The sequence below is a fragment of the Pinus tabuliformis genome, chromosome 3_1, assembly GCF_031772625.1.
Source record: "Pinus tabuliformis cultivar Carrire ecotype Pingquan chromosome 3_1, CPIR1, whole genome shotgun sequence".
NCBI classification, from domain to species: Eukaryota; Viridiplantae; Streptophyta; class Pinopsida; order Pinales; family Pinaceae; genus Pinus; species Pinus tabuliformis.
The window spans coordinates 492,411,770-492,423,893 of NC_142301.1; the positions used below are offsets into that span (position 1 = coordinate 492,411,770).

General features: G+C 36.0%; 1 non-coding gene across 1 annotated transcript; it reads left to right on the top strand.

The window, feature by feature from the left end:
- The first annotated feature begins 11,250 nt into the window (after nt 1-11,250).
- On the top strand, nt 11,251-11,331 carry TRNAL-CAA (transfer RNA leucine (anticodon CAA)). The gene has a single exon. It is a non-coding gene; the product is annotated as a tRNA-Leu (tRNA).
- The last annotated feature ends 793 nt before the right edge of the window (nt 11,332-12,124 follow it).

The window sequence follows — 12,124 nt, forward strand, 5'->3', positions numbered from 1 at the left end:
TGCCAAGGGTGTACTTCACAACTCCAAATATTTTAATGATGCAAATATGAAAATAACCATAATTCATGATATGCTTTCTCATCGATCTGGTAATCTTTCTGAAGTTTTGTATCTACAATTGGAAACCACTTGTCGTGAAAACAAAAATCAAGGTGTTTTTGGATATCTAAACATGCTTGTTGAATTGAGAATTTTTTAGAAGGTAAAGTTTAGTTTCCTTCTTGTTGGGCACACTCATGATCATATTGATCAGATGTTCAGTCATTTTTCAGTCACATTGAGGAGGAAGGAAGTTGGGAGCTTGCCATCATTATTTGAATGTGTTAAGAAATCATACATGCCAGAGCCTACTTCTGATGTGTTGGAAGAAACTGTTGACATGCGAAGGTTTATTATGGGATCGCATGGTGAGGAGAAATGCATTGAACAACTTAATGACATTAGCTTCCAACATCAATTTCGTATCAAAAAAATTGATGGGAAAACACTAATATGGGGCAAGAAGTATTCAACTACTGCAGAATGGGCATCATCATCAGGTTTGGAATTTTTGAAATTCATTCCAGATCATCCATTATTTGCATCAAAAATATTGTTATTACAAACAATTGGTGAAGTTCATAATGCACACAGACAGAATAGAAATATAAATTATTCTGATTACCTAGAAGAAATTAAAAATTGTATTAGATATACATATGAGTACTTTGACATTGTTGATTCGGTTTGGTGGGAGTCATTTTTCAATAATCAAAGTGATATCATTTCAAAAACAACAAATGAAGATATACCTTTGAAAAATTCATTTATTTGGCCACAAAATGCATCAAATGAACATGAGGAAATAAATATTGTTGAATACCAACGATCTCAAGGTATTATTAATTCTTCACAGGTAGAGGAAAGAGAGATGTATATTGGTTCCAGAAGATCTCATGCACAACGTGAAGCCGTGGATTAACTTTACAAGGGTTCAGTACAAGATATTAATAAGGGTTACATGATTGCAGTGCTAGCAGATGGAGATCCCAATGGCTATCCATTCTGGATTGTTAAGGTTATAAAGGTCTTTACAGAAAATGAGGATGTTACAGGTGTTGAAGTACATTGGTATGCCACAAATACACACCCATTCAATGGTGTGTATAAGCCAGAGATGGTAGTTGATAAAAAAAATGGCAGAAAGAGAAAAATAAAGGGTACAAATATAAATCGTCGCCGCACAGAAATCTTAAAATTGGAGGATGTTGACATACTTGTTTATGAATACAATTTAACAAAGAGAGGAACTCTTTGCTTCAAGACAATAGAGATTTTGAAAAGGTTGTTACCAAAAGGAACAGTGTTGAGATGAGAGTCTGTTGAAACTAGTTGTAGATCTAGAAGAATGTTGAAACCTGAAATGGTGGGCATGCATGTGGACTCAGATGGGGAACTAGTTGATGAAAGAGAAGAATATGGAACATCTTCGTCAGCATCCAGTCATTCATCTAAAGATGTTAATTTTGATGGTGTGCAAGAAAACATGAGTGACTTTGAATAATTTTCTAAGACAGTTTATATAACTAATGTTTGCATCGTATCTTGAAATAAAAAATTTGATTTCCATATGGTGTTAAATCAAAAGTTATGAGTCATTTTTATTTTGTTGGATTATATGTCTTATTTAGGATAATTTTTATTGTTTAGAATATCTACATTGCAACATTAAATTAGAGATATAATGTATGTTTCATTCAATATACAAATAATGACATTTGGATTAATTTAGTCATGTAATTTGTTCATAATGTCATGGTTTTTTATTTTATGGTTGAAAAAATTCCAAATTTTTTTGTATGTAGAATGTTATGGTTGAAAACATGTTGAATTTATATTAAGGAGAGAAAAATGTTATTCTACCAAAAACATTAGTGTGTTTTTTTCCTCATAAACAACTGTTTTTTTGCACATAAAAATTCGGTTTTACTAGCATTTTTTTAAAATGTTGAAAATTGACCCTAAAAAAAATCATCGTTCCAGTATCAACACTTTTTCGTTTTCAAGGTGTTTTTTGCACGAAAATATTGTTTTCACTATCATTTTTAAAACATGTTCAAAATTGACCTTAAAAAAAATCCATTTTTCCAGTATACACACTTTTCATTTTTAAAACTATTTTTGATGTCTTTTCGAAGTTTTTTGCCAAAGTTCCCGTTTTGAGTTTATAGTTCCCATTTCAAATTTTACATTGTTACAATAGGAACAGTAGAAGAAAATAGTTTTAGATTGATCGCAATGAAGATTGTTTGTAATTGACTATATTTTTATTATTCACATTTTCTATCAATCAACATTGTTACATTGTCACTTTGCACTCAATTTTTATTTCATCTTTTTTCATCATTGAAGTTACTAACAATCTCTCTCATCTCAACAAATTGAGGTAACTAAGAAAATTTAAAATTAAATTGACCAAATTAATCTTAGACATATTTAGCATATTTAAAATTATCAAAATAATTAGATGTTCAACAAAATTTGTATGACCACACACAACTGAAACCAGCCTAGATCTATCGTAACATTGCATCTATCAAGCGCCGAGAGGGATATAATCTCTCGAGCTGAAAATATTTCCTCAAGTTTTGCACTCAAAAAAGAGGTTTGCACCTCAAGATATTTGATCCATCTCGACGATTGATAGACCTAAGGTTATGATGGATCTAGATTGGTTAATAATCTAACATATGTTAATAACACTATCATCTCTATTGACATTTAATGATGTAATGTTGAAGGCGTCAACAACTTTGTAATTCACATATTATAGTATATGAATATAAGTTATAGTCTCAAGCCGACTAAGTTTTATATATTAAATTTTGATTTAGGTATGTCAAATATTGTTTAATTATTCTAAGTTATCTCTTGATATTCTTCACAAACCCTCAATGGCTCACAACTATCTAACATTTCCTTAGAATTGGCGAAGATGTGTGATCTATGGTTCTAGTAATTTGGGGAAAGGTCGATGACTTTAGGCAAGGGAGCATAGTTCGAGGGTAACTGCTCCCTACCTCAGTGCTGAGAGAGTGGTCATTTGGTCTCTTCTCACTAGGAGAGAAGGCTCTATAAAATCTCTATGAGGGTTTCATTTTTCTGGTAAGTTATTCACGATTTTTCTCGCTCTTTGGCTTCCTGAAGACAGATTTGTTCAAGATTTTTTCTGACGTGCTATTAAGATTAGGATTTATTTGTTCCTGTCAATTGATTTATGACCTCTTTTTTCATTATGCAACAGTGAAGGGATCGGTGCAGTGTCTTGTTTCTTGCCTTATCTTCACATTCATTTCCAAATAGGGACTTAGTTAGATTTGACCTTCAATATAGGTACAACTTATATTCGATGACTTAATATGGCGAGCATTCACTAACTTCTTCCATATTTTCCAAAAGATTTTGAGAGTAAATTTTTGTTTACTTCTTATTTTCAGGAGTAGAGCTTGGTATGGTCGAGGGTTTCATGTAGGGAAATTGTTTATGTTTTGTTTTTTCTTGGTAATTGCATCCCGCTGATATTATATTTTAATACTAATTACTATTTGTATATGTATGTAATTCTCTATTTGTGAATTCTGAAACTTTGTGTTATTTGAAAGCTGGGTTAAGGTCTACTAGTTCTCATGGCTCACAATTTCAGTCTCCTCTTTTTCTAGGTGCATGCACCTGTCCCACCTTTCGCTGGAGTTATCTTTTAAAATCTCCTCCCTAGATCTTGGATATTAGTATAAGGTTGTCATGTTCAAGGTTCAGTTTATAAAGGAACCACAAATGTCTATTTTTTTTCCGGTTCTTCATTATTGCCAAGATACAATACGTCTTTTTTTTAAATAAGTTCTAGTTCCATCGTGAGAATTTGGTTATGGTACCAATTGCAAATGGCTAACTGTCAAGACTCCTATGTACATATTCTTCTATAGAAAAGAATCAGAAAGACCAATTATGAGTTGGATTGTTAGTGAGCAGCCTGGGATTATTGGCTGGAATGGACGTTATTGTCTTTGGTTATAATAAAAAAATTATTCTCCTTGTATATATATATATATATATATATATATATAGTTTATCAATCGTTATTTCTTCTTCTTCATCTATGCATTATACAATTGAATGTAATGTGTGACCTGCGAGCATATAAACTTCAATTAGCTTATATTATTTAGGTTCTTCACTTGAGAAAGTTTATAGTGTAGGTTTTAACCCCATACAGAAATTACCTACATACGAATTCTAAAACACAGAAAATAAACAATGCAAGAGCATAACACATAAAACACATATACACAGAGATTTCCCCTGGATCCCAAAACCGAGACTACCAGCTTGATTTTTCATTATGTTCCTTTCAATGTTACAATACATATTTATACATGCCGAAGCATCCAATACCATGGACTGAAAACCATCGCGTCCAAAAAACATGTGCAAAAATCATGCACAAAACCATAGGTGGGTCTGCCCAACCTAACATAGGTTCCAAAACCAAAATTTTTCAGGGCGCTGCCCTATACCCCATAAAGTGGGGTTATGGGTATGCCTCAAACCCCATGTGACTCCCCCTCTAACCCCCCAGTTAACTATGTGGGCTAGTCGTGGAAAGAATATAACACAACCCAACATTCTCCCACTTGTTGTTTTCTTTCCACAGGGGCCACAAGAGAGCTTAGTCATTTTTCCCGCCCTGAAATGCCCATTGTCTCTCTACACCAAGAGAACTTCTCAAAGCTCACAGATTTTGTCAATGCATCTATAGTATTCTTCAAAGTGTTCACCTTTACCAGCAACACCTTTTTGTCTTCTATCATATCCCTCACAAAGTGATATTAAACATCAATGTGCTTTTTCTTTGAATGATATGCGGGGTTCTTTGCCAAGAACATTCCACTTTGGCTTTCACAGTCTATCCTTATAGCTTCCTGTACTAACCTCATACTTGAACACAATCTCTGCAACCAAACTACTTCCTTGCTTGCATGAGTGGTTGCCATGTATTTTGCCTCTGTAGTTGATAGTGCCACTACAAATTGTTTCTTACTCATCCAACTGACTGCGCGTCCAAATAGGTTAAACACATACCCACTTGTAGATATTCTCTAATCCAGATCTCTAGCCCAGTCTACATTAACAAAGCCACGAATATCCAACACTCTGTCCAATCCTGGTCTTCCTTGGTAGCACAAACCATAATCACTAGTGCCATGCAAATACCTGAAAACCCGCTTCACTACTGTCCAATGCTCCTTCCCTGGTTTTGACATAAACCTGCTCAATATTCCCACTGCATGTGCAATTCTTGTCTAGTACAAACCATTGCATACATCAGGCTACCGACTGCACTTGCATATGGAACACAGGACATGTCCTTTTCCTCTTCTTATGTCTTAGGAGATTGTTCAGCAGATAACCTCACACCTACAGGAATAGGAACCTTCATCGGTTTACTATCCTGCATATTAAACCTCTGCAATATTGTCTCGGCATACTTCCTCTGGTTTAACCAGAGCTTCCTCTTTGCCCGATCTCTTTTAATTTCCATGCCCAAAATATAATTTGCAACACCAAGATCTTTCGTGTGGAATTTGGAGGACAATTGGGTCTTCAAATCCTAGATAAATTTTTTGTCATTTCCAACCAACAAAATTTCATCCACATACAAGACCAAATAAATAACATGGTCACGAATTAATTTAAAATACACACAGTGATCTGCTTTGCTTCTGGTGAAGCCAAGTTCCCATATAAATGTATCAAATTTCTGATACCACATCCTTGGTGACTGTTTTAACCCATACAGAGACTTCTTGCATACTAGTTCTTTCTTACCCCTCACTACAAAGCCTTCAGGTTACTTCATGTAGATCTCCGCTTCCAGATCCCCGTGAAGAAAAGTTTTCTTCACATCCATCTATACTATCTCAAAATCAAAAGTAGCAGCAACAGATAAAATTAATCTAATAGAAGTTACCTTGGCAACAAGAGAAAAAATATCACCAAAATCAATTCCTGGCACCTGGGAATAACCTTTTTCTATCACCCGAGCTTTGTATTTCTCCACTTTTCCTTATGCATTTGTCTTCTTTCTGAACACCCATTTGCTACCAATGGGTTTCCTTCCAGCCATCAACTCCACCAAATTCCAAGCCTCATTTTTGTGCAAAGATTCCATTTCATCAACCATGGCCTCTTTCCAGAGTTTTCCATCCTCTGAATCCACTGCTTCCTTCACAGTTCTGGGATCATCATCAGTAATAGACAAAGCAAAATTTGAAGAGAAAGTAGATAGACTGTACCTCTCTCACTGCCTTCTTTCTCGAACTGATCTTCTCACAGACAGATTTTTTGGCTCTTCATCTTCTGATTCCTCCTCTACTATAGAGTCTGATTCTTCCTCCATTATCTCAAACTCTATCTTCTCAGGTTCCTTTGGTTGGACTTCATGTTTAATAACATCTTTCACCTATCTGAACACCACGTCTCAACTGTACACAACCTTCCTTGTTACTGGGTTCCAAAGCTTATAACCCTTTAAACCATCCTTATACCCAATAAAGATGCACTTTTCAGATTTACTATCCAACTTGGTTCATTTCTCCTTTGGAACATGTACATATGCATCACATCCAAATACCCTCAGATGTGAAAGAGATGGTTTCTTACTAGTCCATACCTCTTGTGGAGTCTTATCCTCCAATGCTGATGAAGGTGACCTATTGATCAGGTAACATGTAGTATCCATTGCCTCTGCCTAGAATTCATGTCCTAACTCGGCACCATTGAGCATGCTTCTTGTCCTCTCCATCAACGTCTTGTTCATTCTTTCAGCAACTCCTTTTTTCTAAGGTGTATATGGAGTAGTCTTTTGCTATGCTATACCACACTTCTTACAGAATTCTTCAAATTCCTTGCTGCAAAACTCTCCACCATTATCTGTCCTCGACACCTTTATCTTCTTCTCTGTCTGATTTTCCACAAGAGTATTAAATTCTTTAAACTTGTCAAAGACTTCAAATTTCCTCTGAAGGAAATATATCCATGTATTCCTTGAGAAGTCATCTATAAATGATACATAGTACACAAACTTACCTAGTGATGGAACCTTCACAGGTCCAAACACATCACTGTGCACAAGCTCTAATATATGTTTCGCCCTCTTACCACCAGAGGGGAAACTCACTCAATTCTGCTTCCCATATACACAATTTTCACAGAAATCAAAATCCAGAGAGATATTATTCATACCTTCTACCATACCTTTACCATGAAGTATTCGAATGCCTTTCTCTCCAATATGTCCAAGCCTTTGATGCCATAGCATGGTCTTCTCTCCAGAGACCACTAGATTTTCTGCTCCACTTTCAGGAACCACAGAATTGTTGCACCCATTAACAACCATGCTACCTTGCAGTTTGTACAAAGTTCCATTCTGAACTCCCCGCATCAATACCAGTGCTCCCCGAACTATCTTGCAGGTATCCTTCTCGAACACTGTTTTTACACCTGCATCATCCATCTTACTTACAGAAATTATATCTATGGCCAATGTAGGAATATGTAGAACACTCGGAAGTGTTCTAACTCTTCCACCTTGCAACTTCAACTTTACCTTTCTGTGACCAATGATTTTAGCCTTCCTATCATCCCCTAAGAATACATCACCACCATCATATTTCTCATACTCGCAGAACCGCTCTCTATGGGGAGTGAAGTGAAAGGATGCACCTGAGTCAATCAACCATGCCTCATGATCTACCTATGTACTTGAAGCCAAGTACACATCCCCACCTTCATCTGAGGTGTTTTTTTCCTCTGCAGAAGGAACCTCATTAGATCCGTTTCCTTTGTCAGGAGCTTTAGATTTACAATCGCTTTTGAAGTGGCCTTCCTTTCCGCATTTCCAGCACACCACCTTTACAGGTTTTCTTGGAGATTTAGATCTCCCTCTAGATTTAGATCTCCCACTCAATGACTTATTTTGTTTCTGTTCTAGGACCATCCTCGTATAGACAAGGCATCACCATTCTGGCTCTCCATATTTTTCCGCTTATCTCCTCCATCAGCAAGGCTGAGACTATTTCATCAAACTGCAAGGCAGTTTCAATGCTACCTATTGCAATAACCAGACTATCCCACGAATCTGGTAGAGAACACAACAAACTGATGCACATATCTTCATCTAAAATTTTGATATCAACAGATGCTAATTGACTTACCACAGTGTTAAATGCATTTAGATGCTCTGTCACCAAGTCTCCATCTTTCATCCTCAGTTTATACAACTTTTTCCATAGGAACAATTTATTCATCGGAGACTTAGATTGGTAGAAAGTCCCTAACTTGTCCCACAAAGCCTGTGTTGTATCTTCCCCTAATACATTCAAGGATACTAAATCTGAGAGACACAATCGTATTGTGCTCTTTGCCTTTTAATCCAACTTCTTCCATTCTTCATCGGACACTCTCGTTGGTTTAGTACTTGGATCTACCGCGATCCACTGATCTTTATCGACCAACAGATCCTCCATATTGAGTTTCAACAACTCAAAACTCTGACCATTAAATTTCTCTATCTCTATCTTTCCACTGCTCACCATCTTCTTTTACCACCAGAATCGATCTCGCAGATCTCCCACTAAACAGGGTCTACCACTGGCCTGAGTGAAACCACTCAGCAACAAAGGCGTCCCCTTGAAGCCAAAACAGCTCTAATAACAAATGTAGGTTTTAACCCCGTACAAAAATTACTTGCATGTGAATTCTAAAACACAGAAAATAAACAATGTGAGAGCATAACACATAAAACACATATACACAGAGATTTCCCCTGGATCCCAAAACCAGGACTACTAGCTTGATTTTTCATTATGTTCCTTTCAATGTTACAATTCATATTTATACATGCCGAAGCATCCAATACCATGGAACGAAAACCATCGTGTCCAAAAATCATGTGCGAAAATCATGCACAAAACCATAGGTGGGTCTGCCCAACCTAACATAGGTTCCAAAACCAGAATTTTCTGGGGTGCTGCCCCAGACCCCATAAAGTGGGGTTACGGGTATGCCTCAAACCCCATGTGACCCCCCCTCTAACCCCCCGGTTAACTATGTGGGCTAGTCGTGGAAAGAATATAACACAACCCAACATTTAGATATGTTCTATTTCCTCAGACACAAATGTTATGGTCATCTGAGACACTTTCTTTTTCATTTACATGTAGATACAGTTGATGGTTCTAAAAAATGGGGCGTTGAATTTTATTTTGTCTTTTTTTGTTGGAATTTGTTGTGTTACGGGATTGTTCCATGGGTTGCTACTTATGCAACATGGCCTTAGGAACTAACCTGAGAAACCTACAAAAATTACACTGGTAACCCCCTTATATGTACATTGTTATATATTTCCCAATATTATTATTACCTCCAATTCTATGTGTGTTTACATGTTATGTATATACATAGGACAATGTACATGTTCCCTCTGCAAGAATAGGGACTTCTCCAAGGCTGTCAAATTGGTTGACCTAGCCTGGGAACTAACCCATGTTTCTTCGTTGGAGGATTCAACTATAATGTTACTTTTACAAGAAATTCTACAAAACCAACTAGTAACCAGATTCATGTAATTGATCATTATCATTTCCTATAAGTCTAAAATTACTTTCCCAAAACATATAAAATTGCCACACATATTTAACATAAGATATTTTATACTATTAATAAATCAAAATATAACATGAGTTCAAACAGTATTCATATGTACTTCTCTAATTCACTTAATCGTTGAGCCACAAAATCACAAGGAAGACAATGATCCTCCCAACCGTTGAGATCAATCTTATCACTACATCTCCCCCAAGGTTGCTATACATCTAGGGTAATTCAAGGAAAAGAGATCAGTACTAATCATTCTCTTGTCGACCATCTAATCCCAATCATACCTAGTCCTAGTTTGTAATCCAAAATTTTAGATCTTTGATGGACTCCATTGGCCAACATGCTCTAGAATCATCTAGTCATAACAGTTTCCCAAAATGTCATTGTCTCTCCTTCTCACCTTCAGCCTCAAGTTCCTCATACCCTCTTGGATTTTCTATGGGATTTTTTTCTTTCCAAGGAAAAGCTTGGGTAGGTAACCACCTTTCCCATAACTGTTTAACTACCCAGGATGTGTGCCTTCTTTTTATAGTCTCCCCATGTGAATTTATGAGTAAGTTGCACATTCCTTAGATTTAATAAGTTAACAAACATTTGTATGTCTATGTACATATTTGGCTTCACAAATCCCACAACCAAAATTTTGAGTAGTAAATAAATATTTACAAGTTTTTACAGAGTTTTTATGAAGGAGTATTACATCTCCCCCCCCACCCCCCCACGAGAAAAAAATCGTCCCGATGTTTACTTTAGTCCTCATAACAAGCTAGGATAAGCTTCTTTCATGAATTTGTCATCTTCCCAGGTAGCCTCCTCTAGGATAAAATGCTTCCATTGCACTTTAACCTAAGCAATAACCCACTTTCACAGCGTTGTTTCTCTCTGATCTAGAATACGTAGGAGTTTTACCATAAACTCCCCATATGGTTGGACCTGTATTCAAAATTAAAAGTAATTATTAGTTTTTTCTTAGCTAATAACCGTTAGAGGACATTCATACAATAAAGAATATATTTATTCCCTACTTATTTTTATTTCCTACCAGCTAATAATATGTCTAAGATCATAAACATATTTTTTCAATAGTGAAACATGCAACAGATTATGCACTTGTATGTGAGTAGGTAAGGCTAACTGATAAGGTACAGGTCTAATTCAAGAAAGGATCTAAAAAGGGTCGTAAAAAAAGGGGGCTATCTTTGCACACCCTCCCCATTGCAGGGTGCTCTTCTTGGGTTTGACCCTCACATAGACATGATCCCCCACTTAAAATTCCATATAACTTCATATTCTATCTGCATAGGTTTTTTGTCTATCCTATGTATCTTTTAGAATAATTTTCACCTTCCTCACTGTACTTTCCATTTCCTTCAGAATATTTGGTCTTAACAAGATTTTATCTTGAGGACCACACCAATTAATAGGTGTTATGCATATGCATTCATACAATGCTTCAAATGGATTCATTTTTAAAGAAACATGATAGTTTTTATCATAAGTGAACTCCACCAAATCAAGGTAGTCCTCCCATGGAATAGAATTTCCTTTTGGGATGCCTTGATGGTGAAATGGTAGACACGCGAGACTCAAAATCTCGTGCTTAAGAGCATGGAGGTTCGAGTCCTCTTCAAGGCATAATATTGCTCATGCTTATTGAATGAGCAATATTATGGCAAATCTCGTAGAGTATCTCAATAGATTGAGATAGATTCTCTGTTGATATCGGTTGTTGCATTACATACATTCTTAGCATGTCTTCGAGAAATTGGTTCACTTATTTGATATTTCCATATGTTTGAGGGTGGTAGGAAGTACTAAATTGTACCCGTGTACCTAGTCCAGTGAACAAGGTATTCCAAAAGGCAGACATGAATTTCACATCCCTATCAGATACTACTATCTTAGGCAAGCCATGCAAATGAAAATTTTCTATCATGAAAATATTAGCAATCTTCACTATCTTATAAGTGGATTGCAGTGGTATAAAATGTGAATCATTACTTAGTTTGTATACTACAACCTTTATAGAATCATTTTTTGTTCTATATTTAGGTAGACTAGTAATAAATCCATGTGTGATAACCTCCCACTTCCACTCAAGAATGGGTAAGGGTACAACAATATTGTGGGATGTTGATGCTCTGCCTTCATCTATTGAATTCCACGAACTTTGTTAGATATTGTTCTACATAGGCTTTCATACCACGAAAGAGGTAATCTTTTCTTAGGGCAATGATTATCTTTTGATAGCCAGGATAAGCAGCATAAAGTCTTTTGTGGCTTTCACTCAAAACTAAGTGTTTCAAGCTTTGCTAGTTAGGAACATAAAGTCTACCCCTATAAACTAGGATATCATTTCATCAACATTGTATCCTATTTGTTTCTCCTTTCTATTATGTTATTTTTCTTGTTTCCGCAAAAAATGATA